This window comes from Dromiciops gliroides, chromosome 2, assembly GCF_019393635.1.
Source record: "Dromiciops gliroides isolate mDroGli1 chromosome 2, mDroGli1.pri, whole genome shotgun sequence".
Classification (NCBI taxonomy): Eukaryota; Metazoa; Chordata; class Mammalia; order Microbiotheria; family Microbiotheriidae; genus Dromiciops; species Dromiciops gliroides.
The window spans coordinates 463,483,792-463,511,513 of NC_057862.1; the positions used below are offsets into that span (position 1 = coordinate 463,483,792).

Here is a 27,722-nt window from a genome sequence, read left to right on the forward strand (position 1 = left end):
TTAGACGTAGGATCCCCAAACTGAGCACCGTCTGTCGACATAATGCGGGTTGAGCAATGTCAAGTTCATCCTCCTTACGAGGTTGGTTGTTGCTGGTGGCGGGAGGCATTCACTGCGGTTCAACCAGCGGTTTTGTTTGTTTGTGGGGCAAATGAGGGTTAAGTGACTTGCCCAGGGTCACACAACTAGTGTCAAGTGTCTGAGGTCGCATTTGAACTCAGGTCCTCCTGAATCCAGGGCAGGTGCTTTATCTACTGTGCCACCTAGCTGCCACAACCGGCGTTTTTTAATAACTGGAGTTAAGGAAAGAGTTCTGGGATCGGGAGTCTGAGGCTCTGGGTTGAAATATCACTTCTGAGATTTAGTGTAACAGGGATGTGACTTTCTGCAAGTAACAACGCTGTGGTTCAGCTCTCCCCCACCTTCCACCCAAAAGCAGATGTAGGACTTCATCGCCTATTCTTTATAGTCATAGGAGTTAGAGCTGGAAAGAGTCTTAGAAATCTAGTTCCAAGCCCCTCATTTTACAGATAAGAATTGAAGCTGACACATTGTTTTAAACTGGGAGTAAGAAAGCTAAAAATTTGAACCCAGATCCTTAATTACAAATTCAAGGCTCTTTCTATTTACACCATGCTTCCAAGCTCTCTGAGAAGTTACAGTCTGGTAAGGAGTATAAATACATATAGTGAGTGCAAATTGTTGTTCCTCTTTTTCAAAGAGGAGCAATGGGGGCATTTAGGTGTCCTAGTGGATAAAGCACCCGCCTTGGATTCAGGAGAAATTGAGTTCAAATCCGACTTCAGACAAGTACTTAACATTTACTAGTTGTGTGACCTTGGGCAAGTAACTTAACCCTCATTGTCCTGCAAAAAATAAAAATAAAAAAATTCTCAAAGAGGAGCAATGACATTGTCAGGTGGTGTCTTAACTTGATTGTGAACCGAATTTAAGTGAGGCAGAGTTGCACAAAGTTGTCAGCCTCACTCTCTCTTCTAGAATCATCAAGGTCCAGTGGCAAGACAAAACTCAGGATGACTGGGGTTATCCTGGGATGCAGTGAATGAGCTTAGTATCTTCAATGTCTGATCAAACTCTAAGCACTCCATGGGGCCTGTTTTAGCAGCCTTCATGGTGGAAGACCTGAATTCAAATACTGGTACTATGTGTAACTATAATACCTAACTAATATTTATATATCACTTTGAGGTTTGAAATAGTCTTTACATGTTAATCTATGGGCAGCTAGCTAACTCCCTAGGAAGATCTGAGTTTGAATCCTGCCCCAGACACTTATACCTAATAGCTAGCATTTCTATAGTCCTTTAAGGTTTGCAAAGTGCTTTAAATATATTATCTCATTTTACCCTCACAACCCTGGGAGATAAGTGCTATTATTATCCTCATTTTGCAGAAGAAGAAAATGAAGCTGACAGAGGTTAAGTGACTTTCCCAGGGTCACACAGCTAGTAAGTGTCTGAGGTTACATTTGAATTCAGGTCTTCATGACATCAGGTCAAATATTCTACCCACTATAGCACTTAACTTACATGTAAAATGCTTTGTAAACCAAAAAAAAAAAAAAGCCATAGAATTGCCAGCTCTTGCTTCATCTGATTCTCACAACTTTTTTGTCTTTTATTAACACTTTTGTTTAAAATTTTGAGTTTCAGATTCTATCCCTCTCTCCCCTCCCTCCTCCCTGAGGTGGTAAACAATAAGATATAGCTTAAATCTGGCCTCAGACACAACACTTATTAGCTGTGTGACCCTGGGAAAGTCACTTAACCCCAATTGCCTCAACAATAACAACAAAACCCAAACAATCAGATATAGGCTATACATATATAATTAGGTAAAACATTTCCATATTAGTCATTTTGTATAAGAAAACTCAAACAACAGAAAAAATGAAAGAAAGTGAAAAATAGCATGCTTCAGTTTGTTCCATCAATATCAGTTCTTTCTTTGGAGGTGGATCAAATAGTCCTTTGGGATTGTCTTGGATCATTGTATTGCTGACAATAGCTGTCATTCACAATTCTTCATCAAACAACATTGCTGTTACCATGTACAATGTACTTCACTATACATTAGTTCATGTCTTTCCAGATTTTTCTGGTATCATCCTGCTTGTCATTTCTTATAGCACAATAATATTTCATTACAATTATATACCACAGCTTGTTTAGCCATTCCCCAATTGATGGGTGTCCCTTTCATTTCCAACTCTTAGCTACCACAAAAAGAGCTGCTATAAATATTTTCACAACATTTTGAGAAAAGTTCCATTGTTATTCCTCCTCCACTCAGACTTCTGAACACCCTGGTTTTTCCTTTTAAATCCCAACTAAAATTCCACCTTCTATAGGAAGCCTTTCCCAACCCTTCTTAATTCCAATGCCTTTCCCGGGGTTATTTCCTATTTATTCTGCACGTAGCTTAATTTGTATGTATTTGTTTGCATGTTGTCTCACCTTCCTCCCCCTCCTTAGATTGTAAACTCCTTGAAGAGAGGAACTGTCTTTTTGTATCCTCATTGCTTGCACAGTGCCTGGAACATGTTAGAAAATATTTTATTAATTGAGTCAGAGTTTTAAAGTGACTTGCCATGCATCACACACTTGACAAATATCTGAAGCAAGATTCAAACTCAGGTCTTTTTCACTCCAAGTTCAGTGCCAGTGTAGCCAGCCACTCCACATAACTCAATTTTCCTTGCTGGGCTTGTTTTCTTGGCTGTAAAATAAGAATGAGGGACTAGTTGATTTCTAAAGCTCCAAAACCTATTAATGGCATGAACAAAGGTCAAGATTTTTACTCTCCTCTTTACACTCTATTCCCCCCCCCCATCCGTAGGTACAAAGAGGGTAAACAAAAGTACCGCAGAGAAGTCTTTTTAAATGAGTTATTGCTGGTACTAGTTTGTTGTTAATAATAATATGAATAAATATAAGTGTTATTGATATTTTAAATAATCAACATATTAACAAATAATAGCAATGTCATTCATATCTATTAATGAGTAACATTATATTAACGTATAACGGTAAAGTTATTCATTGATGGTATAATATTAATGCCATTACTAATTATTGATGTTATTCTATTATTTATTATCTCCAACACTGCTCTCCATTCTCATTTACATTACACTGACTCAGCTTCTCCTTTAATCCCTTCCTAAAATCACCCACGGTCCTGAAGCCTGTGGCAAGCTTCCCCTCTCCAATTAAACATTCCTTAGTCCCACCCTCCCAAGGTGCATGGACCCGAGCGGAGGGGGGGGGGGGGCAGACTCTGCCCGCCGTGTCTCATCCCGGCCACCGTAACGCGAGCGCCTCAGGGCCCGAGGGAGCCCCCCAGTTGCCCAGGCAACGGACTCCACAGCCGCCGGTGCCACCCTGCGGGCGGCTCCCTGGCCCCCCGGAGGCGCTGTGAGACAGAGGCGGAGGAGGCCCCTGAACGGCCCGGCTCCTGAGAAGCGGAGGAGTGGGAGTCGGTCCAAGGCTCTGTCCAAGGGACGATCCCCGCCAACCCGAGTGCCCTCTCCCTGACGGTCCGACAGAGCTCGCGTAGTCTGCCTGGAAGAGGGGCTTACTTAGGCTGACCGAAGAGGGATCTCAAAGCACCTTCTGTGCGTAAGTGATACTTGGAGGGTCCGCCGGGGAAGGGGTGGGGGTGACCAGCAGGTAGGGAGCCAGGGAGGGGCATCGGGAGCCCCGCTTGCAGGAAAACCAGATAGAAAAGGGGGAGGGGGGAAATGGAATATGGGGGTGGAAGTGTGTGTATGGGGGGCGGGAGTGTCTTGGCTAAATTTTCCCAGTGCCCTTTGACCTTCTGGCCGCAGCCGTTTAATCCGCACTCCTGGGAGTCCCCAGAAAAAGGTCAAGGAGTGGGAGTGGTTTTAGGGATCTTGGTGCTAGAAGGGACCTTCATTCAACTAGTATTTATTAAGCACCTACTATGTGCCACGCACGGTGAGTTAAACGCTGGGGATACGAAGGCAAAAAAATAGCCCTCTTCACCGTCTGGTTAATGTCGACGAATTCGTCTCTTTTCACAGGCGGGGAAACTGAAGCGCGGGGAGGGGAAGGCAAATAGAGATTGAGAGACAGATGGGAGGGAGTTAGTGGCAGACCCGGGGATTTAGAGGAGGAAGGGCGGTCAGGAAGGAGCAACATTTATTGGTTTTGGAATTTCTATCCGTTGGTTTATTTAAATTATATATGTATGTATGTATGTATGTATGCATGCATGCATGCGTGTGTGTATGTATGCATGCATTTGTATAAGTAACATCAACAAATCTCATTTTTATAGGGCCCTAAGATTTACCAAACACTTTTCTCAGCATAGCGTTGTGAAGCAGGTAGAACAAGGACATTTACCCATTTGTTCCCTTAGGAAACATCAAGGTTCTAAGAGGGAATGTGAGAAAGTGGTACTTAGGCAACCCCATTGTTGGTTACCTGCTTGACTGCCCTTGGGCTTTCTGATTCCACTCTTCTCTGCTGTGGCCCAGCAATATCTTAGATTTAGACCACCAAAAAATTATTTTTTTCCAGTATACTCATTAAGGTAGGAAAGCAAGCGAATACATTTTTAGCATATGAGTTTAAAAGTTTCCTGATTTGCCTTAAGTTAACTCTTAGATGGTGAGGTTAAGCAAAGTTTCTCATTTATTGCTTGAATGTTCCAGTAAATCGACGAGTTCAGTTTCCAGACTGAGAATTTTGAATATTCAGGGTACAATTTGTCAGTGTCCTGAATTCAGTTACTACTCCCTGGTGCCTCCCCAATCGGGCCTTGCCCAACCTACTGGTTTTTCTTACCAGTAGGGTTGGGGTTTGAGGAAGCCAGAGAAAGAACATTCCTTGTCAAAACAGACCAATAAAAAATTTCAACATATCAAAATAAATGATAAGCAGCTAGCAGCCATTTGGAAAGTGTTAAAGAGAGATTAATGCTTAATTGAACTCTTCTCCCAGAGGTAACTAGGAAAGTTAATCATATTTGGAAAAGAACTTTGCAGAGAAACCCAGACAAGATATAAAAGCATTTTGTGTAGAAATAAATCCTCCTTTCTTTGCATATAAACCAGTAATAGCAATAGTAATAGTAATAGTAGAACAATATTTATTGGATTTTTATGTTATGGAATCACTAGAAGTTTCTCCTTGTGTGAATGGGAAAGAAGAGACAGCTTGGTAGAATGAAATTGCCACAGGAAGACCTGTGGTGTCCTGGAAAGAGCACTGGACTTAGAGTCAGGGGATCTGGCTAGAGTTTGAATTCTAACATTTAGTAGCTATGTAATTTTGGGCCAAGTTGCTTCCCTTCTCCCAGCCTCAGTCTATTCATCACTAAAATGGAGACAAATACTTGTCTTTCCTATCTCAGAGGGTTGTTGTGAACAGGCATTTTGTAAACTCTAAGTAATGGAGAAATGTGAGCTATTATGTGATTTTAGGATCCATTTTAATTTTTCCTAAATATTTTGCCTTTCCTGGTACCCAAGTCAGTGCTCTTAAGTGTTTGATAACTGTTTTTGAATTGATTGAATTTAATTGAATCTTAGTATGATCTTGGGTTTTGTATTTTCAATTACTGCATCTATTTTTTTGAACTCTGGAAGGAACCTGTCAACTTCCTTATTTTACAAATGAGGAAACTGAGTCCCAGGAAGGTTGAGTGAATTTTCCTAGGTTACACAGGTAGCACTACCTGGGGATTTGAACACAAGTTCTTTGAATCCAGAGGCAAAGCTCTTTTATATCACAATAATATAGTGATTTCTTCCTGTAGCCAAGTACCTATATACATAAGTTCTCCAAAATGACCTTTGGTCAATGTGGTTTTTAAACCATAATTACATTGTTGCTGTGTTTCCTGATATTGAGCAGCCCTGTATTCTAGAAATGATTGGGTTTCATTAACTGAAAAAAATATTTTAAAAGGTAAGTGTATCTGAAACAAAACATCTGTTTCCAAGAAGAGTAAAAAGATAAGACGATATAGCTAATTTTGCTATAAGTAATCTTTGAAAGCTCAGTGTTTTAAAAGCATTATTGGAAGTCATTATAGACATCTTTAAGTTGTCTGACCCAGAGACTTGACATTATTCATCTTTCAAATCGCTAGAGTCAACTGACCTCATTTTTCCCTGTTAGCTTCCTAGAAAATCTTTGACTTCTTTTCAGTCTTGGCCTCTTAGTTTCTTTCAATTTAATAAATAAACATAAAGCATCTGTCATGTGCAAACCACTCCTTAGGTTTCAAGGGTACAAAGACACACATAAAGCTGATGAGGCTATTCCTTCTCTTCCTCCCTGGTTTCCATGACTTAAACATTCTTGGTTCTTTCTCTGACAATTCCTTTTTTTCTCTTTTTCTTTTCCTCATCTTGCCCCTAACATTGTAGGTTTTCCCAGAAGACATTTTCCTTAGTCCTTTTCCCTCTAATTCTACTTCATCTCCCTTCCTTTATTTTGTTCCTTTTAAAAAAAGTGTTCCTTTCCAAAGCCATATTCTAGCCATACTTAATATCCTGCCAACTCTTAGTGATAGCTATTGAAGATGGGGGGGATGGGAAAGGGGATACTGTGCCCCAAGGCCTGCCACACTACCTGTAGATACTTTATAAATATTAGGAAGTATTTCCTTAATAAAGCTTGAAGTTACCCCTTTTCAACTTCTACCCATTGCTCCTAATTTTTTCCTTTTGGGTCAAGGGCGACAAGGCAGCTGTTAGGTCTCCTAAGTCTTCTCTTCTCCAGTTGAAACATCCTCAGTTCCTTCAACTGATCTTTATCACCATCTCAGAGCCCATCATCATACTGCTTGCTCTCCCCAGAAAGTTTTGATTTTCTCAATTTTCCCCCCTACCATCTGGCACCTAGAACTGAGCACAGTGTCTTTTTGCATTAGAATTTCTAGTTTAGGGGCGGCTGGGTGGAGCAGTGGATAAAGCACTGGCCCTAGGTTCAGGAGTTCCTGAGTTCAAATCCAGCCTCAGACACTTGACACTTACTAGCTGTGTGACCTTGGGCAAGTCACTTAAGCCCCATTGCCCTGCCAAAAAAAAAAAAAGAATTTCTAGTTTAACCTGTTTAGCACCCATGCTTTTGTACATTTCTGTACATTTGGATAGAGACGTCTGAGACTGTGGATTTTATGTCAGTGTAGTCTCTTCTTAAACATTGTCGCCTATGAATTTTTGCTTCTCTTTTCTATTATTCTTTTTAAAAATTACTATTTTGCTTTAAAATATTTTATAATGAATTTGACAAACATGGCCATTTCAATTTCCAAAGAACAGAAGGATTATATGATATATATTGATATATATATATACATACATACACACATATATATCCACATACACATATATACATATATATGAGTTATTCTATTAAAATATATTAAATTTAACATGATAGTAACAAAATTGTCTTGCTTGCCTGTGTTCCCTTCTGAACTTCTTTTTGCTCTATTTTGTGTTTTTTTAAATGTTTAGTTGATGTTTTTCTTTTGTTTCTTCTTCATTTCAACACTATCACTATCCAACAACTTCCTCCCCACAAGCACCCCCTCCCAAATAGAAGTCTTTCTAATACATATAGGTCCTTTAACTTTTGGGGATTTATCTTTTTTTTTGGATACAGACCTAATAGTGGTATTACTAGGTCAAAGAATATGCATGGTTTTATAGCTCTTTGGCCACAGTTCCAAATTGCTCTACAGAATGTTCGAATCAGTTTACAACTCCACCAACAGTGCATTAATGTCTCATTTCCCCCATATTCCCTACACATTTGTCATTTTCCTCTGCTATCCTAATATCCAATCCAATAAGTATGAGGTAGTACCCCAGAATTGTTTTGACTTGCATCTTTCTAATCAATAGTTAGAACATTTTTTATTTTACTATAAATAGCTTTGATTATTTCATCTGAAAACTGTTCATATCTTTTGATCATTTCTCAATTGGGGAATGACTCTTATTTTAATAAATTTGACTCAGTTCTCTATATGTTTGAGAAATGAGGCCTTTATCAGACAAACTTACTTCAAAAAATTTTCATAGTAATTATTGTTAACTGTATTTCTCTCCATCCTATTCCCTCCCCATGACATTTATTCTATTCTCTATCTTCTTTCACCCTGTCCCTCCTCAAAAGTGTTTTGCTTCTGACTGTCCTCTCCCCCAATCTTCCCTTCCTTATATTACCACCCGCTCCTCCCCCCCCCCCCCCAATCCTCTTCCCCTCCTACTTTCCTGCAGGGTAAGATAGATTTCTATACCTAATTGAGTGTTCATGTTATTCCCTCTTTGAGCCAATTCTGATGAAAGTAAGGCTCACTTATTCCCCAGCACCTCTCCCATGTCCCCCTCTACTGTATCAGCTTTTTCTTTTATGTGAGATATTTTATCCCATTCCACCTCTCCCTTTCCCTTTCTCCCAGTGCATTCCTCTCACCCTTAATTTTATTTTTAAAGATATCATCCCTTCATATCCAACTCATACCTGTACCCTCTGTCTAAATATATTCCATCCATCTGCTCTAATAATGAGAAAGTTCTTATGAGTTACAAGTATCATCTACCCATGTAGGAATATAAGCAGTTTTACCTTTTAATATCCCTTATGATTTCTTTTTCCTGTTTACCTTTTTATGCTTCTCTTGAGTCTTGTATTTGAAAGTTAAAATTTATATTTAGCTCAGGTCCCTTAATAAAAAATGCCTGAAAGTCCTCTCTTTTATTGAATTCCCATTTTTCTCCCTGAAGGATTATACTCAGTTTTGCTGAGTAGGTGATTCTTGGTTGTAAGAGTATTTCACCTTGTCCTTTTGCTGCTCCAGGAATTGTCTTATGGTATTATTTGAAGGTATTTGGAGGGCCTGTGGGCAGAGCTCAGTTCTCAGCCATCTTGGCTGTGCCCCCAGAAGTCTTTCTTATAACAAATAAGTATATTTAAGTCAGCCAAATTCACACATTGGTCTTGTCTGAAAATGTAAGTCTCATTCTGCATCTTGGAGGAAGCAGGTAATATCATCAGTCATTGAAGTAACAGGATTGTAGATTTAGAGCTGGAAGGGACCTTAGACACCATCTAGGCAAAACCCTTCATTCTACAGATGAAGAAACTGAGGCCCAGAGAGGTTAAGTGACTTGCCCAAGGTCATACAATGACAAGAATAAGTGAAGCTAGGTAACTTAGTGGATAGCATTCAAGTCTGGAAGATCTGAATTCAGATACTGCCTTAGATACTAGCTCTATGACCCTGAGCAAGTCACTTGACCTCTCTTAGGCTGTTTCTTCATCTGTAAAATGGGGACAATAATACCACCTACCTACCTAAGAGGGCAGGTAGGTGATGAAGTAGATAGAGCACTAGGCTTGGAATCAGAAAGACTTACCTTCATGAGTTCAAATCCGACCATAGACACTCACTAGCTATGTGACTCTGGGCAAGTCATTTAACACTGTTTGCCTCAGTTCCCTATCTGTAAAAATGAGCTAGAGAAGGAAATGGCAAAACCACTCCTGTATCTTTGTTTAAAAAAAAATCCCAGAATGGAGTCATGAAGAGTCAGACAGAACTGAAATGACTGAAAAATAACAACCTAGGGGCAGCTAGGTGGTGCAGTGAATAGAGCACTGGCCCTGCATTCAGAAGGACCTAAGTTCAAATCCGGCCTCAGACACTTGACACTTACTAGCTGTGTGACCCTGGACAAGTCACTTAACCCTCATTGCCCCACAAAAAAAAAAACAAAAAAAGAAAAAGAACAGCCTATGGGTGAGTTTGGAATTGAAGATAATATATGTAAAGCACTTGGTAAACTTTAAAGTGCCAAATAAATGTTAGATATTACTATTATTTTTAGATGTCAGAGCAAGGAATTCATGATTGACCACTGCATTATTATTTTTTTCATGAATTTATTTTCCTTTATAAATTGTTGTAGTAAATTATTATTTTTCTGTTCACTTACCTGTGTAAAAAAGAGAGAACTACTTCTGTGAAGCAGTCCTAGATTTCTCTCTTTCTTTTTTTTTAACAAGTATGCTTTATTTAACATTCTTTTTTTTAAAAATTGAGTTCTAAAGTCTCTGCATCCAGCCACTCTCCCACCCATTGAGAAGGCAAGCAATACAATGTCATTTATACAGTCATATAAAACACATTTCCATATTAGCCATGTTGCAAAAAAAAAGAAAGAAAACTAAAATAAAGTAAGCATTGAAAATATACTTCAACCTGTAATCAAAAGAGTTTATCAATTTTGGGGGCAGCTAGGTTGTGCAGTAGATAAAGCACCAGCCCTGGATTCAGGAAGACCTGAGTTCAAATCCAGCCTCAGACATTTGACACTTACTAGCTGTGTGACCCTGGGCAAGTCACTTAACCCTCATTACCCCCAAACAAACAAACAAACAGAGTTTATCAATTTTCTCTCTGAATTTAGATAACATTTTTCATTGTGAGTCATTTGGAACTGTCTTGAATTATTGTTTTGATTAGAGATCCTCACAATATTGCTATTACTATATATAATGTTCTCCTGGTTCTGCTCGCTTCACCTTATATCAGTTGATATAAGTCTTCCCAGGTTTTTCTGAAACCATCCCCCTCATCATTTCTTATAGCACAATAGTATTCCCTCACAATCACATTTCCCAATTTATGGGCCATTCCCTAAATTATGGGCATCTCCTTAATTTCAAAATCTTTGCCAACAGAAAAAGAGCTACTACAAATATTTTGTACATATAGATAGATCCTTTTCCTTTTTCTTTGATATCTTTGGGACTAGTTTTCTCTTGAGTATATTACTTTCAGCATTTCTTATAGTGGAATAATATTCCATCGTATTCATATATCATAATTCATTCAGCTGTTTCCCAAAAAGTAGTTATCCTCTTTTTTCCCAGGCCTTGGCTATGAACAAAAGGTGCTACCCTAAAATATTTTTGTATATATTTTTCTCTTTGGAGTATTTCTAGGTCAAAGGGCATATATGCATAGTGTAGTGACTTTGGGGTATAGTTCCAAATTCCTTTTCAGAATGATCGAAACAATTCATATCTATATCAAAATTTCATTAAAGCTCCTCTAACACTCTCTCCAACAAATGTAGTTTTCCAGTCAGATGAATGTGAGTTGAAATTTCAGTTCTGTTTAGTTTGTATTTCTCTTACTTTTTACAAGTGATTTGGAACAGTGTTACTAGCTTGGATTTCTTCCTTTGAAAATTGTCTATTTATATCCTTTGAACATTGATCTATTGGCTCTTCTTCTTATATATATTTATATCAATTCCCTCCATATTGAACATCAGAGCTTATCAGAGAAATTTACAACAAGGTTTTTTGTTTTTGTTTTTTTTTTTCCATATAACTTTCCCTTCTAATTCTGGCTTGATTTTCTTTGTGTAAAAGCTTTTAAATTTTATGTAATCAGCCTTTTCCATTGGATCTTTTGTGATCATTTATATCCTTTGTTTGATCAGAAACTCTACCTTCTATCCATAGTTGTGAAAATTATCTCCATTCCTTCTCTAATTTCCTTATAATATTACCTTTTATATCTAGGTCATCTCTCTATTTGGAGCTTATTGTGGTGTATAGTTTGAGGTATTTGTTTAAACTTAGTTTCTGCCATACAGCTTCCCATTGCTTTTTGAGCAGTGGAAACAATTGCTTGTTTATCTAATATGCTCTATTGATTAACTTTTCTATTTTTAACAGTATAAAATAGTATGAATTTTTTTGTCATCAACTAGGAAAATTGTTGACAAACATGAATATTTCCATATACAAAGAAGCCAGAAAGAGGATTATAAATGAAATTGTGATGCTATTAAATTTATATTACATATATAAATATATATAGATATTATAGATATATAAGTATGTATATAGATAGGTATAGGGATAGATAGTCTTCTTCTCTTCCTACCTTTTCCCATACCCCCACAAATAAGATTGCTCACTTTTAACAAAGTATAATCAAGCAAAACAAGTCTGTGTTGTATTGGTCATGTTCGAAAATGTACATGATTCTTTCTATTTTTTGTTTGCTCAAGAACTCCTCTACTGTCCATAGTTATGATTCCTTCCATTCTTCTCTAATTTACAATATCACCTCCTTTATCTAGGTCTGTATTCATTTCTATAGCTGATTATCATATGTGGTATATGAGAATTCTGATCTAAATCTGTGAGATTCAAAATTGGATATATGGGGGGGCAGCTAGGTGGCACAGTGGATAAAGCACTGGCCTTGGATGCAGGAGGACCTGAGTTCAAATCCAGCCTCAGATGCTTGACACTTAACTAGCTGTGTGACCCTGGGCAAGTCACTTAACCCTCATTGCCCTGCAAAAACAAAAAATTGGATATATGGAGCATTAATCTCCCCCTTTGATACTTTCCCATATATATATATATCTCCCAGGCCAATAAGAAAAGGAGCCTCAGAGCTTTAGTTCATATAGGATCAGGTTTTATTGCTTGGGAATTAATTAGACCACAAAGGTGAAACCAATTAAGGAAATAAGGAAGTAGAAATGCAGATATATAGTCTTAACACTAAGCTTAGGCTTTTCCATCATTGACTCACCAACCCATTCAGTCTGCAGTAACTCAGTAGTCATCTGAAACAGAGTATGAAACACGTGCTCCGCCAGGTCCCCAGATACGCCACCATGACTAAGTCAACCCCCAGAGATTGAGCGCCGCCAGAGATTCCTCCTCAGCAAAAGACCTCAACCTTCTTTAATGCCCCACCCACCAGAAGTTCCCTTCCCTCCAGGTGGAGTTTCCTCCCACAAAAAGGGAGGTCTGGTGTTCCTTCAAAAGCTCTTTAGTAGCATACACAATGTCAGGGTAGGCCAGGTGTGGCCCCTCCCAAATGATTCAGCTAAAATTTTCAATATTAATCTTTACCACAGGGCAGCTAGGTGGTGTAGTGGATAGAGCATCGGCCCCGGATTCAGGAGTACCTGAGTTCAAATCCGGCCTCAGGCACTTAACACTTACTAGCTGTGTGACTGTGGGCAAGTCACTTAACCCCAATTGCCTCACCAAAAAAAAAAAATCTTTACCACAAATAATTTTTACCGCAAATCTAATTTCTCCCAGTTTGTTTTTCAATTTCCCCAGCAATTTTTATCCAATGGTTTAGTCCTTATCCTAGTAGTTTATGTCATTGAATTTATTGAACACTATGCTACTATGTTCATTTGCTTCTTGATCTTGTATACCTTATTTGTACACTTGATACAATGAACTTTTAAAATAAATACCAAATTGTTTTGACTGATATTTGGTCCTGCTGGTAACAATTTTGCATGAAATTTCTTTTACTCTCACTTTTTGCCTTTTTTCCTGTAACATACAAAAAAGTCATTGATTTTTGTGGTTTGTTTTATATCCTATCACTTTATTGATTGTTCCTATTAACCTTTTTATTGAATCAAGGGTTCTCTAAGTAGACTTTCATGTCATCTATAAAAAGAAATAATTTTGTTTCTTTTTTGCCTATAGGGATTCCCTCATTTTGTTTTGTTTTATTGCTATAAAGATTATTTCTAGAACTAAATCAAATAATAGTGACCACAATGGACATCCTTGATTTGCCCCTTATCTCTAATGGTTCTTTATTGCAGATGATGCTACCTTTTGGTTTTAGATGAATATTATTTACCATATGAAGGAAAGGTTCACTTACTACTTTGCTTTCTTTTTTTTTTTTTTGACATAAAATGGCCCTGTAGTTTGTCAAATGCCTTTTCTGCATTTATTAATATATTTACATGATTTTCATTGTTTTTATTATTAACCTGGTTTATTAAGTTTAAAAGCTTTTCTCATACTGAACCAACCTTGTATTCCTTATAGAAGTTTAACCTTATAATACTGTAGTATCTTTTTAATATATTGTTATGGCCTCTTACCTAATATTTTATTCCATATTTTCTCACTGATATTAATTAGAGATATTGGTGGGGATTTTTTCCCTATTTTATCTATTCCCTAATTTTGGGTGTTTGTTAGAACTAGATTTCATTTATTTCTCATAGAAAGATTTTAGTAGGGCACCTTCCTTCTCTATTTTTGCAAACATTTTGTGCAAATTTAAAGTTAATGATTCTCTGAATATTTGATAGAATTCAGTTATTAATCTATCTTGGCCTCAAAATTGATTCTTTTGGAATTAATTTATGAGTTAGTCACTTTCTTTTTTTTCCTTTTAGTTAGTCACTTTCTTAGTCTGAGATTGGATTGTTTGAATTTTGTTCTCTTAACACAGATATTTTATATTTTTTGCAAATATTTATCCATTTCACTTATCAGTTTTGTTGGCATAATTAGGCAAAAACACATAATATATAATCATTTTATTTCCTTTTTGATGAATTATTTTATTTTTGTTTTGATCATTTGATTTTGATCAAATTAGCTAAAAGTTTGTATATTTTGCTAGGTTTTTTTTAAAGTTCCTGGCCTTATAATTTTTTTGTTTTCTATATTATTTTATTTATCTCTTATTGCATTTCCATATATCTGTTTTCCTTAGAATTTTTTGAGTTTCCTGATTTCCTTCTTTTTTTAGTAGCACGTCTAATTTATTATTCTATTCTTTTTTATTGATGAAAATATGTAGAAGTATTTATATTTTCTACTAAGGATTTCTTTGGCTCTATGCCTAAAATTCTGTGTTGTCTCCTTGTTGATCTCTTTGATGAAGTTATCTATTGTTTATGATTTATTCTTTGACCTACCCATTATTTAAAATTATATCATTCTATCTATTTAGGTTAGAATCCTTTCTTTAAGTGCTATTTCTTAATTTCTTCCTTTAATTGTATTATGGTCATTAAAGGATGTTTAACATTTTTGTTATTTTTCATTTGTATATACATTTTTTATTCCCTAGCTCATGATCAATTTTGTAAAAGTGTCATACAAACCCAAGAAATATGAATAGTTTCAATTCCCATTCTGAACTGCCACCAACCAATCATATCTAATTTTTCTAAAATTCAATAACTTAATTTCCTTCATATTTATTTTTTGTTAGCTATCTCTAGGTTCAGAAGGGGCACACAGAGACACTATATTTGTCTTTCCTTTCTTCCTCTCTGACCCTTGAAGACAGTGGTATTCCAGAGGGATATTTATGTCATCTCTCCCATTGTAATATAAGCATTTGATCATCATTCAACCAACTAATAAGCATTTGTCAGTTTCCTGGTAGGTGTCAGGCACTGTGCTGAGTACAAGGGATACAAATACATAAAATTAAACAATCCCTAATCCCAAGAAGTTTATGCTCTAACTGGAGTGGCAACATGTACCTATATAAGAATATGCAAAAGTATAAAGAAAATAAATACAAATAAATGTAAGGTAGTTAATAAAAGGTAGTTTGGGGAGTGTTTTGGTGGCGGGACATTTGGTGAGAGGGAGATACAAAAAGTCTTTATGTATAGATGGTGCTTGAGCTGGGAAGAGAGACATTCTCTGCAGCAGAGGTGACAAGTGAGCACAGCAGGCATTAGGACTAGAAGATGGAGCACCCATCATATCAGGAGTACAGAGAGAAGGCCACTTTGGCTGGCTCTCAGAATTTGAGAGGGGAGTCATGTACAATGAGGCTATAAAGGTAGGTTGGGGCCAGGTTATGAAGGGTTTTAAAAGCCAATCAGAGGAGTTTATATTTTATCCTAGAAGCAATAAGAAGCCACTGGAATTTATTGAATGGTGGAGTGTCAGGGTCAGATTCATGCCTAAGGAAAATCATGCTGGCTGCTATGTGGAGGACAGCCTGGAGTAGGGAGAGGGTTGAGGCTGGCAGGCCACTTATGAGGCCATTCTAATCATCTAGGCAAGAGCTGATAGGAGCCTGAAGTAAAGTCGTGGTTGTTTGAATAGAGAGAATAGGTTAGATGTGAGAGAGAATGTGGTGGTAACAGTAGCAACTGATTTTGCAACTGATGATATATTTGGGGTAAAGGAAAATAAGGAGCCAGAGATAGCCCTGAGGTTAAGAATGGGGGGGGGATTGAAGAAAGTTAGTGCTTTGGGCAGAAAAAGGGAAGTTTGGAAGAAGGATAAGTTTAGCTTAAAAGAAAGATTTTGATGTTTTGAGTTTGAGATTTTCATGTGCAAATATGTTAGTCATCTTCATAGAGATGATAATCAAGCTTCTCCAAGCTGCTGGAGTCACTGAGAGGGAGAACAGAAAAGACAGAAAAGAAGGTGGCCCTGAACAGAGCCATGGAAAACACCCACAGAAAGGAGTGTGAGATATGGATGATGAGTCAGCAAAGGAGACTGAAAAGGAGTAGTTAGACAAGTAGAAGGGGAACTGAAAAAGAAAAATCACAAAAACCCAGCCAGGAGAGAGGGAGATAGTGAACAGTGTCAAATGCAGTTGAGGGATTGAGAAGGATAAGAACTGAGAAGAGACCATAGATTTGACCCTTATATCAATGGCAGCTGAACTGAGCAGTTTTGGCTGACTGATAATGGAAGCCAAATTACACAAAATTGAGAAATGAATGAGAAGAGAGATGGACTCAGTGAAGATCAAACAACTTTTTTTGTTTGTTTGTTTTGGTTTTTTGTGAGGCAATTGGGGTTAAGTGACTTGCCCAGGGTCACATAGTAAGTGTCAAATGTCTGAGGCCGGATTTGAATTCAGGTACTCCTGACTCCAGGGCTGGTGCTCTATCCACCGCACCACCTAGCTGCCCCCAAACAACTTTTTCTAGGAGTTTGGCTGAGAAATGGGAGATAGAGGATAATAGGTTGAGGGGATAGTAGGATCTAGTATAAAGACAGGAAATCTGGGCATGCTTATTTTCCCTTTTAGTATATTGTGTATTACAATATTTCCTCTCCTTTTTAATACCTGAAGCATAGCTTTTTGTAATCCTATGTTTCCTTGGTTCTTCTTTCTTGATGCTTCTAGAATTTTTTCTTAGTTCCAGAAGTTCTGAATTTTAGCTATGACATTCCTGGGTATTTTCAGTTTGGGGTTTCTTTTCAGTTTCTCTTCAATTTTTTAGTATAATGACAACCTCATATCTTCTAGTTTTTCAGTCATTTAGCTTTGTTTTAATACTTTTTGTCATAGAAAATCATTGATTTTTATTTGCAATATTCTATTTTTCTGGGAGTCAACTTTTTAGATTGTGTTTCACTTCTTGCTATAATCCATTTATTTTTTCTATTTTTTTCCTCAAAAGCTCTTATTTTATTTTTTAAATCTCATTTCCTTTCTTCCCTCTATTCTTAGAATCTTTGTGACAAGCCATTATTTTTCTCTAGGTTGTATTTGTACATAGCTATTGTTCAGTTGTTTCATGACCCCCATCTGGGGTTTTCTTAGCAAAGATACTGGAGTGGTTTGCCATTTCCTTCTCCAGCTCATTTTACAGATGAGGAAACTGAAGCAGAGTTAGGTGACTTGCCCAGGGTCACACTGATAGTAAGTATTTGAGACCAGATTTGAATTCTGGAAGGTGAGTCTTCCTGTCTCCAGTTCTAGAATTCCATCTACTGTGCTACCAACTGCTGCCTCTTTGTACATACCGTAGAATTATTCTCTTCTGGGTTTACTTCTTGGGCTGCCCTTCACCTATAGTATTTCTTCATATTATTTGGAGTTTTCTTCTGTTTAGTTTAATCTTCAGTCTCAGTTCCTGGATTGAGACATCACATCTGGGCCAGACTCTGCCCTCTCCTACCCTGTTGGATGTGGTCCTGTCACTGCTGCAGCCCAAATGCCCCTGCTGCTATCTTACTTCAGTTCTGGATGAGGTAGCTGGTTCCCGCCTTTTTCTATCCTTTTTGGTAACCCTAGCTTGGGACAGGGAGCTAGGGTGCAAGTTAGGATTAGAGCCTGACTTCTGCCTCCCTTTCTTAATGGCCCAGTTCTGGTAACGGGCCTCAACCTTGTTTCCTTCTCCTTAAACATTCACCAGCCCTCCTGCTGAGACCTTGATAGGCCCCAGCTGTATCTTGGAGATTATGCTGGCTTCAGGCTTCCTGGAAGGTCTCGGGGAGTCTCTCCTCCTTGTTCTCCTGGTGTGGCTACTGAATATCACTGATCACACAGGCTTCCTGGAGGGCCTACTCCTCCTGTCACACTTCCCCATCTTAGACTTTCGTTCTTGGTGTGGCTCTGAAAGGTTAGGGTAAAGATTCCCCAGAGTTCAGGGCCATTTACCAGACACTGAAGCTGATTTCTGACCCAGACCTCTCTCATTGGCTTCTAGGAGTCTTCTTGTGCACAGGTTTTATGGTGTTCCTCTTTCATTTGATCCATTGCTTCATCTGTTCCTGGAGAATTTCTTAGAGGAGCTGTGATTAACCATAACTTTTCATCTTTACTGGAAGTCATCTACTAGTCTTCTATGTTGAATCTGTAAGGCTTGGCAGATCTATGTGGCCGATTTTCTCCTTCCTCATTCCTTTTCAGTTTAAAACTCACTCGATTTGATTCATAAGACTAGGCAAATATCAAGTCACTTGCCAAATCCAGTTGTGTAATTTCCCCTTTATTTCTTGTACTTGACCCCTTCATTCTACTTCTATTGCAACTACATTTGTCCAGATTTCTTTTGCTTCTCACCTTGACTGTTCTATTATAAAAACCACATATCTGGTGTCTTTGCTTTTGTTCTGTTCTCTCTTTTATCTATATGGTGAACAGTGCTCAAGTAAGTTCCCTGTGACAGATCATGTCACTCTTCTATTCAAAAAAGCTTCAGGGACCCTCCTTAAAAACAAAATCAAATAAAGTATAAAATCCTTGTTCTGACATTCAGGACTCTCCACAGTCTGGCTACAATTTACCTTTCCAAACAGTTTCTGTTCTGGCCAGAAACCCTGAGGTTCTTCCCCTCCCAGATGGATTCTTTTATGAAGGCAAACTGGGCCATTTTTTACCATGATTCTTACTAAGCTTTTAGGGCAGCTAGGTGGTCCAGTGGAATCAGGAGGACCCAAGTTCAAATCTAGCCTCAGACATTTGACACTACTAGCTGTGTGACTCTGGGGACATCACTTAACCCCAACTGCCTCAAACATCTAGAGCCATCTCCAGTAGTCCTGATATTGCCACTGGACCTAGATGACTCTGGAGGAGAGAGTGAGGTTAGTGACTGCACAGCCTTCCCTCACTTAAATCCAATTCACTGCTAGTCATGACATCACCTCCCTGTCATCATGGTCCTCTTTGAAAATGAAGAACAAGGGGCAGCTAGGTGGCACAGTGGATAGAGCACTGGCCTTGAATTCAGGAGGACCTGAGTTCAAATCCGGCCTCAGACACTTAACAATTACTAGCTGTGTGACCCTAGGCAAGTCACTTAACCCCAATTGCCCTGAAAAAAAAAAGAAAGAAAGAAAGAAAGAAAGAAAGAAAGAAAGAAAGAAAGAAAGAAAGAAAGAAAGAAAGAAAGAAAGAAAGAAAGAAAGAAAGAAAGAAAGAAAGAAAGAAAGAAAGAAAATGAAGGACAACACCAACATAGCCTTTAATTACTGAATGGGTGTTCCCTTGGGTAAAATAAGACCTGGGAAAGACCTTAGCTTAAAAAAGCCAAGGATTCCCACTGCATCTGGGGTCATTGCCAGTTGTCCTGACCTGTCTTGCCACTGGACTCTGATGGCTCTGGAGGAGAGAGTGAGGCTAGTGACTTTGCATAGCCCTCCCTTGCTTAAATCCAATTTATTTGCAAGTCAAGACATCATCCTCTTGATGCTATTGGTCCTCTTCAAGAATAAAGGAAAAATGGCCTCAGACACTTAACACTTACTAGCTGTGTGACCCTGGGCAAGTCACTTAACCCCAATTGCCTCACTAAAAAAACTAAAAATAAAAAAAAAGAATAAAGGGAAAAAAATAACAAACGATAACAATTCCAACACCTTTCCAGACTCATCCCATGCTACTCCCTTTCATATACTTTTTAAAAAATATTTTATTTTATTTTGTTTTGCAGGGCAATGCGGGTTAAGTGGCTTGCCCAGGGTCACACAGCTAGTAAGTGTCAAGTGTCTGAGGCTGGATTTGAACTCAAGTCCTCCTGAATCCAGGGCCAGTGTTTTATCTACTGCACCACCTAGCTGCCCCTCATGTACTTTCTATGGCAGTTCTGAAACTACAACAGAGTACTAGGCTACTCTTGATCTGTTTTTATCTTTAATTTCCTGTAGGCTGGCTTATGCTGTTTTTTTCATGTATGGAATGTATCATTTTCCTCTTTCCTTCTCCACCTATTGGAATCCTTGGGTTCTAAATTTTTATCCAAGTGATTTTGTTAAGTTTGTATTAGTTCTGGTAATAATAAGAGTAAGAAAAATGTATTACCTAATGATAAATTAAGTAGTATTTTTAATTACATAAAAAAGAATTGATAAAATCAATCAACACACCTAAAAAAATTTGGCATTCTATGCTATGTCATTATATTCTGTTTTTTGTTTTTTTTGGTTTTGCTGGGCAATGGGGGTTAAGTGACTTGCCCAGGGTCACACAGCTAGTAAGTGTCAAGTGTCTGAGGCCCGATTTGAACTCAGGTCCTCCTGAATCCAAGGCCAGTGCTTTATCCACTGCGCCACCTAGCTGCCCCTATGTCATTATATTCTATTTGTAGACCCACCTTTCTTCAGATGAGATATCTTCTCATATCATTTGGGGAGGGGCAAGCTTATTTATTATATTTTAATAACATTCACTTTCACTTCTGAAAAAATTACATAAAAAGACAAATAAATACTATATAATTCCAAGGGATTCTCTTCAGAATGACAGTACATCAATTCAAAACAGAAAAAGTCCACTAATTATGCATAAAATATAAAGGAAAGTTCATAGTTTTTTTTGGAAAGAACTAGATTACAAATCGATAGGGAGAGATGTAGGGTGGCATAGGGTATAGGGAGCCAGCATCTGAGTGAGGAAGGTATGTTAAAGACTGGACTCTGACACATTTGTATGTGGGCCCCAGGCAAGTCACTTAACCTTTTAATTCTCAAAGCAAGTCTTTAAGTCTCTTAGTTGTAGAGCAACTGCTTACCTGAATTGGTGGAGGTTTTCTCTCTGGGAATTCTCTACAGATCATTGTTCTCTAAATGGGGAGTCAGAACCTCTCTGGGAGCCTGTAACATGACCTTAAGGCATGTGTGATCACGACCCCTTTCCTGCCCTGTGATAACCAGTTGTGGGCCGTGTCTCCAACACAGCCATACCTCCCTTGCCCCCATTTTCATCCAACACTGTCACTCTCCACTCTTTGCCACTGCTCTGCAAGCTCCCAGTCTCTGCCTTCTGCTCCCGTTCAGTGTACTTGCCAGCCTTAGTTGATTCTGAGTTTTATCATTCTTGACACTATTCTTATAGAATCATGCTTATTCTCACCCATTTTTCCTAGGGCTTTTCGATCATCCTCTCTTTCTAATTATTTTTTTCCCCTGGGCAATGAGGGTTAAGTGACTTGCCCAGGGTCACACAGCTAGTAAGTGTCAAGTGTCCGAGGCCAGATTTGAACTCAGGTCCTCCTGAATCCAGGGCCAGTGCTTTATCCACTGTGCCACCTAGCTGCCCCTCTACTTAATTTTTAACCTTTCATTATCTACTTGCTCTTTCCTTCCTGTAAACATGCTTGGGTCTCCACCATTCTTAAAAAAATCTAGTGTTAGGTAGCTCAATGGATAGAGGGCCAGACCTAGAGACAGGAAGATTCATCTTTCTGAGTTCAAATCTGACCTCAGACACTTACCAGCAGGGTGACCATAGGTAAGTCACTTAACCCTGTCTGCCTCAGTTTCCTTATCTGTAAAATGAACTGGAGAAGGAAATGGCAGTATCTTTGCCAAGAAAACCTCAAATAGGGTCACAGAGAGTTGGACATGACTGAACAAGATCAACTGGGCAACTAGATCCTTTGTTTTCTGTTATATTCTAAGCTATCTTGGTGGCTGATAAATCATGTGTGATCCTGTTTGTGGCTCCTAGGTATTTGAATTCTTTCTTTCTGGCTCCTTACAAAATTTTTCCCTTGACCTGGGAGTTCTGAATTTTGCTTGTAATATTCCTGAGAGTTTCCTTTTTTCTTTCTTTCTTTTTTTTAGGAGGTAAGTGTTAAACTGTTTCAGTGTCTACCTTGCCCTCTGGTTCTAAGTTATTTGGGCAATTTTCCTTAATAATTTCTTGAAATATTAAACCTAGTTTCTTTTTTGTTGTCCTTCATGGCTTTGAAATCATCCCATGATTCTTGAATTATTTTTCTGCAATCTGCTTTCCAGGTCACTTGTTTTTCCCATAAGAAATTTCACATTTTCTTCTATTTTTTCAATCTTCTAACTTCTTTTAAATTGTTATTTCTCATGTCATTAGCTTCCATTTGGCCAACTTTAATTTTCAAGGTTAGTTTTTCCCTAAGATTTTTTGCCTCTTTTTCCAAGTTATTAGTTCTCCTTTTACATCTTCCCTAACTCTCCTCTTTCCCTATTCTTTCTTTTACTGCTCTCATTTGGGTTTTTTTGTTTGGTTGGGGGTTTTTGTGGGGCAATGGGGAATAAGTGACTTGCCCAGGGTCACACAGCTAAGTGTCAAGTGTCTGAGGCCAGATTTGAACTCAGGTCCTCCTGAATCCAGGGCCGGTGCTTTATCCACTGTGCCACCTAGCTGCCCCCTCTCATTTGGTTTTTAAAACTAGGAATTCTTGTTGGACTTATGTCCAAGTTGCTTTTTATTCTTCAAGCCTTTTCTTACAGGTTTTTTCAAGTTATTCTTTTCTTTGTTATATGTTGAGTGTCCCTATCTCCATAATAGCTCTTTATGGTTAGATTCTTTTTTTGTTTGTTCATTCTTCCAGCCTACTTCTCTACTTTGGATTTTATGTTAGGGCTGGGTTCTGCATACTTCTGGGTGGATGTCTGGCCTAAATTTTAGTCCTTTTATGTCCTTCTGCTGTTTTTACAGTTCCGAGGTGCTTTCCCCTCCCCCCTCCCCGCCACCATACCAGTATGTTCCAGGGGGCAACTATTCACTGCCCTCCTGGTCAGAGTTCTGCAAGTTACTGTCTATCTATTGTTTCTGGTTGTGAGTTTTAGTAGACTACTACTTGAATTAGTCACTCAGCTTGCTGGGAGGTTCTGAAGTTTTAGAGTGACTGAACTCCCAATTCTCCCCTTTTTTGAAAAAAAAAAAACCCTGATTACTGGAAAAAATACTTATTGCTCATGGGTAGGATGGACCAAAATAATAAAAATAACAATACTACCTAAATGAACTGATTTATTCAGTACCATACAATCAAACTTCAAAAGGATTACTTTATAGAGCTAGAAAAAAAATAACAAAATCCATTTGGAGGAAGAAGAGGTCAAGAATATCAAGGCAATTCATGAAAAAAAGTAGAAAGGAAGGGAACCTAGCAGTACCAGATCTAAAATTTAGTGGGGGCAGCTAGGTGGTACAGTGGATAAAGCACTGACCCTGGATTCAGGAGGACCTGAGTTCAAATCCGGCCTCAGACACTTGACACTTACTAACTGTGTGACCCTGGGCAAGTCACTTAACCCCAATTGCCTCATCAAAAAATTTAAAAAGATAAATAGCTTTGAAAGACTTAGAAACCGTGATTGACATAATTACCAACCACAATTCCAGAGAAGGCATAATGAGACATTCTACCCACCTCCAGATAGATGATGGACTCAGTACAATTTGAGGCTTTTAGTTTTTATTTTATTTTGTTTGGACATGGCCAATGTGGGAATTTATTTTGCTTGATTATACATGTTTATAACAGGTTTTTTTTTCCTTGCTTGCTCAGTTGGTGGGTGAGGGATGTGGGAGGAAGAGAATTCAGACTTTAAGATAAAATAAAATTGAATTTTTTAAATCCAAAAAAAGGTTATTAATATTCCTAGGCAAGGGGTGATAAGGCCCTGAAAGGTGATGGACGGTGTCCATGTAAATGGAGAGAAGGGTATAGAAGTAAGAATTATCATGGAGGTAGAAATGACATATTTGGCAACTGATTGAATATGTGGGATAGAGAAGACTAATGAAATAGCAAAGGTTATAAACTTAGTTGGCTGGAGAGATAGTGGTTTTCTCAACAGAAATAGAGAAGTTCAGAATATGGACTGGGTTTTGTTTTTGTTTTGGGCTTGTTTTTTTTGGAGGGGGCGGGAATAATGAGTTCTGTTTTTGACATTTGAGTTTAAAGTATTAACAGGACAGTGAGTTCAAAATATCCAGTGAGACAGGACCTAGGGCAAAGACTAGGGCTGACCATGTAGATGTGGGAATCTTCAGCATAGAGATAAGAATTGAATCCATTCCAATCTGATGAGGGGAGGGGCTGGAGGGGGACAGAGAAAGGGAGAGAGGGAAGAGAGAGAGAAGAAAAATGACAAGAGGGCCCAGGGTAGATTCTTGTGGGTACACCCACAGTTAGGGGATAGGATAGGCTTATGGATGATCCAGCAAGAGAGTAGTCAGACAAGAAGGAGAACCAAGAAAGAACAGTCTCATGAAAATTCAAAGAGGGAAGAATATTCAAGAGTTGATTATGGTAAACAGTAACAAATAGTGCAAAAGGGTAAAAAAGAATAAGGATCGAGAAAAAACCAATTAAGTGAACAATTTGATAATTAATCAATGGTTGGGGCAGCTAGGTGGCACAGTGGATAGAGAACTGGCCCTGGATTCAGGAGGACCTGAGTTCCAATCTGGCCTCAGACACTTGACACTTACTAGCTGTGTGACCCTGGGCAAGTCACTTAACTCTCATTGCCCTGCAAAAAAAATAAATAATAATCATAATCATTGGTTACTTTGGAGAAAGGCATTTCAGTTGAGTAATGGCACCAGAAACAAGATTGCAAGGGGTTGAGAAGTAAATGATAGAAGAGGGAGTGGAGACAACAAATATGGGTAACTTTTTCTAGGATTGTAGTTGTAAAAAGGAAAAGGTATATAAGGTGATAACATGAAGGGATCATGGGACCAAGTGAGGATCTTTTAAGGAAAGGAGAGACCTGTGCATATTTGTAGGCATCGAGTAACGAGCCAGGACACAAGTGGAGATTAAAAATTAGAGAGAAAAAAACAATGTATGGGCAGTCTGTTGAAGAAGATAGGAATGAATAGGATTAAGAGAACAAGTAATGGTGTTGGCTTTGCTATAAGAAGGGGCATTTCTTCAGAAATGAGTAAAGGAGGAGGAAATGAGGGATAATATCAAGAATTATGGGGATTATACACTGCTCTGGAAATATAAATGCAGCCAAAAGAGAGGTACTCCCTGCCTTTTGAGGAGCTTACGTTTTAATGTGGAAGATAAAAGGAAGCTGAAAAGGATGGAAGGCAAAGGTCCCTGGTATGGGAGTACCATGGAGAAATCCAGAGAAGTGCAGTCTAGTGGAAAATGGAAAGATTGGATGGCTTCTCCCCACACCCCCTTTGTAAAGTGAAGGTTCTGGGAGAAGCCCAATCAGAGGGAAGGTCCCCAGGGACAGAGGTTCTCATTCATTTGCCTTCCTTATAAAACCCCAAGTTCCTTTGCCTTATAAAATATTTTCTCTGATTTGTGTCCCTTATCTCTTGATTCCAAACCCTAACCATGTTCCAGGAGGCAGCATCTTTTGATTCCATGAGCCTGAAATGAACTGTGTCAGGACTCCCTGGGGAGCCCTGGTTTGGTTTGGGAAACATCCTAGAACAAAGATCATGGGAGCATTGCATATCACAATTCTGCCTCTATACTTAATACAACATCTGATTCCATGTTCTTATTTTATCACCCAGCCATCCTTGGCAAAATTTCCTATCATCATCATTGATTTATTAATTGCTTTCCTGAAGACAGAGCTCTTTAGGAAAACTGGTGGGTCATCTAAATAGGCAGAGGAACTGGTGCCCTACCTTGTGTGATTTTTTTTTTAGGAGCTTAGAAAGGACCCCTAGTTCTTCTCCCACCAAAAACTCCTTTACTGGCTGGTTGATGTCTGAAATTCTACCACTGCAGAGCTCTATTCATTTGGTTTGAGGCAGTGTTCCTTGTTGAAATGTAAATACTCCTGAAAGAGAAAAGACTTTATTGTTATGAATATTCTCTGTACTATATATCAAACTTTGCCTCCTTCACAATTTTGCTTAGTGGTGGCCCACCCCTTGGATTTCAGCAACTGTTCTGAAGCAGCTTGAAAGTGAAATCATTTGCTTTTAGGGAAAGGCAAACTGTTCTGCTGGGAAGTATGAGCTGCTAAATGCTTGTTTCCCTAACTACATGAGATACAGTTTTGTTTTTATCGAGATCTTCTGTTTTTACATTGTTTCTTTCTAATGTATCTCTCCTTACCCACTCCGAGAGCCAATCCAGTACAACACAAGATAAGAGGGTAAAGAAAGTTCAACAACACTAACCACTAGAACAACTTGTAAATTTGCTCTTCATCTCTTCAAAGTTTGACCATTATAATTACAGTTTTTAGTCTTGAATTTTAATTTTTTCCACTTATATTGTTGTAGTCATTGCATATATTGTTTTCCTGACTATACTTAACTTCACTTTGCATCAGTTTATGTCTTAAGATACTAAATAAAGTACAAAGATATTACAATTTTAGACAAAAGTATTTTCACTGTACACAGTATTTTTATGTAAGCACAAGGGAAGGGATTAAATCCACATCAACCAAACAAAAAGATAAGGAGATAAAAATAGTTTTGCTTGGGCATCCTTTTTCATGGAGGATTAGTGGAGTAGAAACTTTGTGACAGAATATGTTTAGCCATTTCCAAAATATAAACAGTACCTCCATTTAATGGGATATTTTACACTTTAAGCACCTAGCAAATTTAATCCATCATTTCCTTTACTATTCTCACAAAGTCAAGGTCTATCCAGAAATTCGTGTTGCTTTTCCTTTAAACAAAAGGGAAGCTTTTGCTCTCCCCAGTGTTCCAAGGAATTCTAATTATGCAGAATGGCATTGCAACCCCCCACACATAGAGCTTAGAGATTTGATTTTATGGACACTGTGGGAATAGCAGCTGAGGACTCTGGTGGTTATAATAAACTTCTGCAATATGTGTTTAGATAGAGCAATCAGCTGGTATGCCCTTGGTGTATGGGAGTTGTACAAACAAGGATCCAAAAGCAAATTCCTCAGCTTTCAATCTCAGGAAATTTGGGGACTGGCTTATATCAACTTTGTCCCAAGATTTTAGAAAATGTTTGGTTTTTTTTCCATTAAAATGCTGAGCTTCTCTGAATGTTTTCACCAGCAATCAATTTAATTTATTTGACCATGGGATTTAAGTTTGGGAGGACACTTTAGAGACTGATCAAGTCCAGACGCCTCATTTTACAAATTTGGAAACTAAGGAGAATTACTTGGCAATCTGGCTTTAGGTTTCAAACAATCACTCGATTGAAACTGTTCTCCCTGAAGTTACCAATGATCTCCTAATTGCTAAATCTTTTCTTTGTTTTTATCCTTCTTGACCTTTTTGCAGCATTTGAAACTATTCACTATTCTCCATTTGCAGAGTCTCTCCACTCTAGGTTTTCATTACATTCTTCCTTGTTTTCCTATCTGACCATTCCTCAGTCTCTTTTATTGACTCTCATCTATAGCCTACCTCCAATTGTGGATGTAGCCCAAGTATTT

At 38.3% G+C, this 27,722-nt stretch overlaps 1 protein-coding gene across 2 annotated transcripts in view; it reads left to right on the forward strand.

Moving 5' to 3' along the window:
* The first annotated feature begins 3,331 nt into the window (after positions 1 to 3,331).
* PKIG (cAMP-dependent protein kinase inhibitor gamma) overlaps positions 3,332 to 27,722 on the forward strand; it is an 81,835-nt gene continuing 57,444 nt past the window's right edge. Inside the window, exon 1 of one of the 2 annotated variants that reach the window (XM_043989944.1) lies at positions 3,332 to 3,641. The gene's annotated coding sequence lies outside the window, so the exon portion shown is untranslated. The remainder of the gene's footprint in view (positions 3,642 to 27,722) is intronic. The other variant, XM_043989946.1, reaches the window with a different exon arrangement.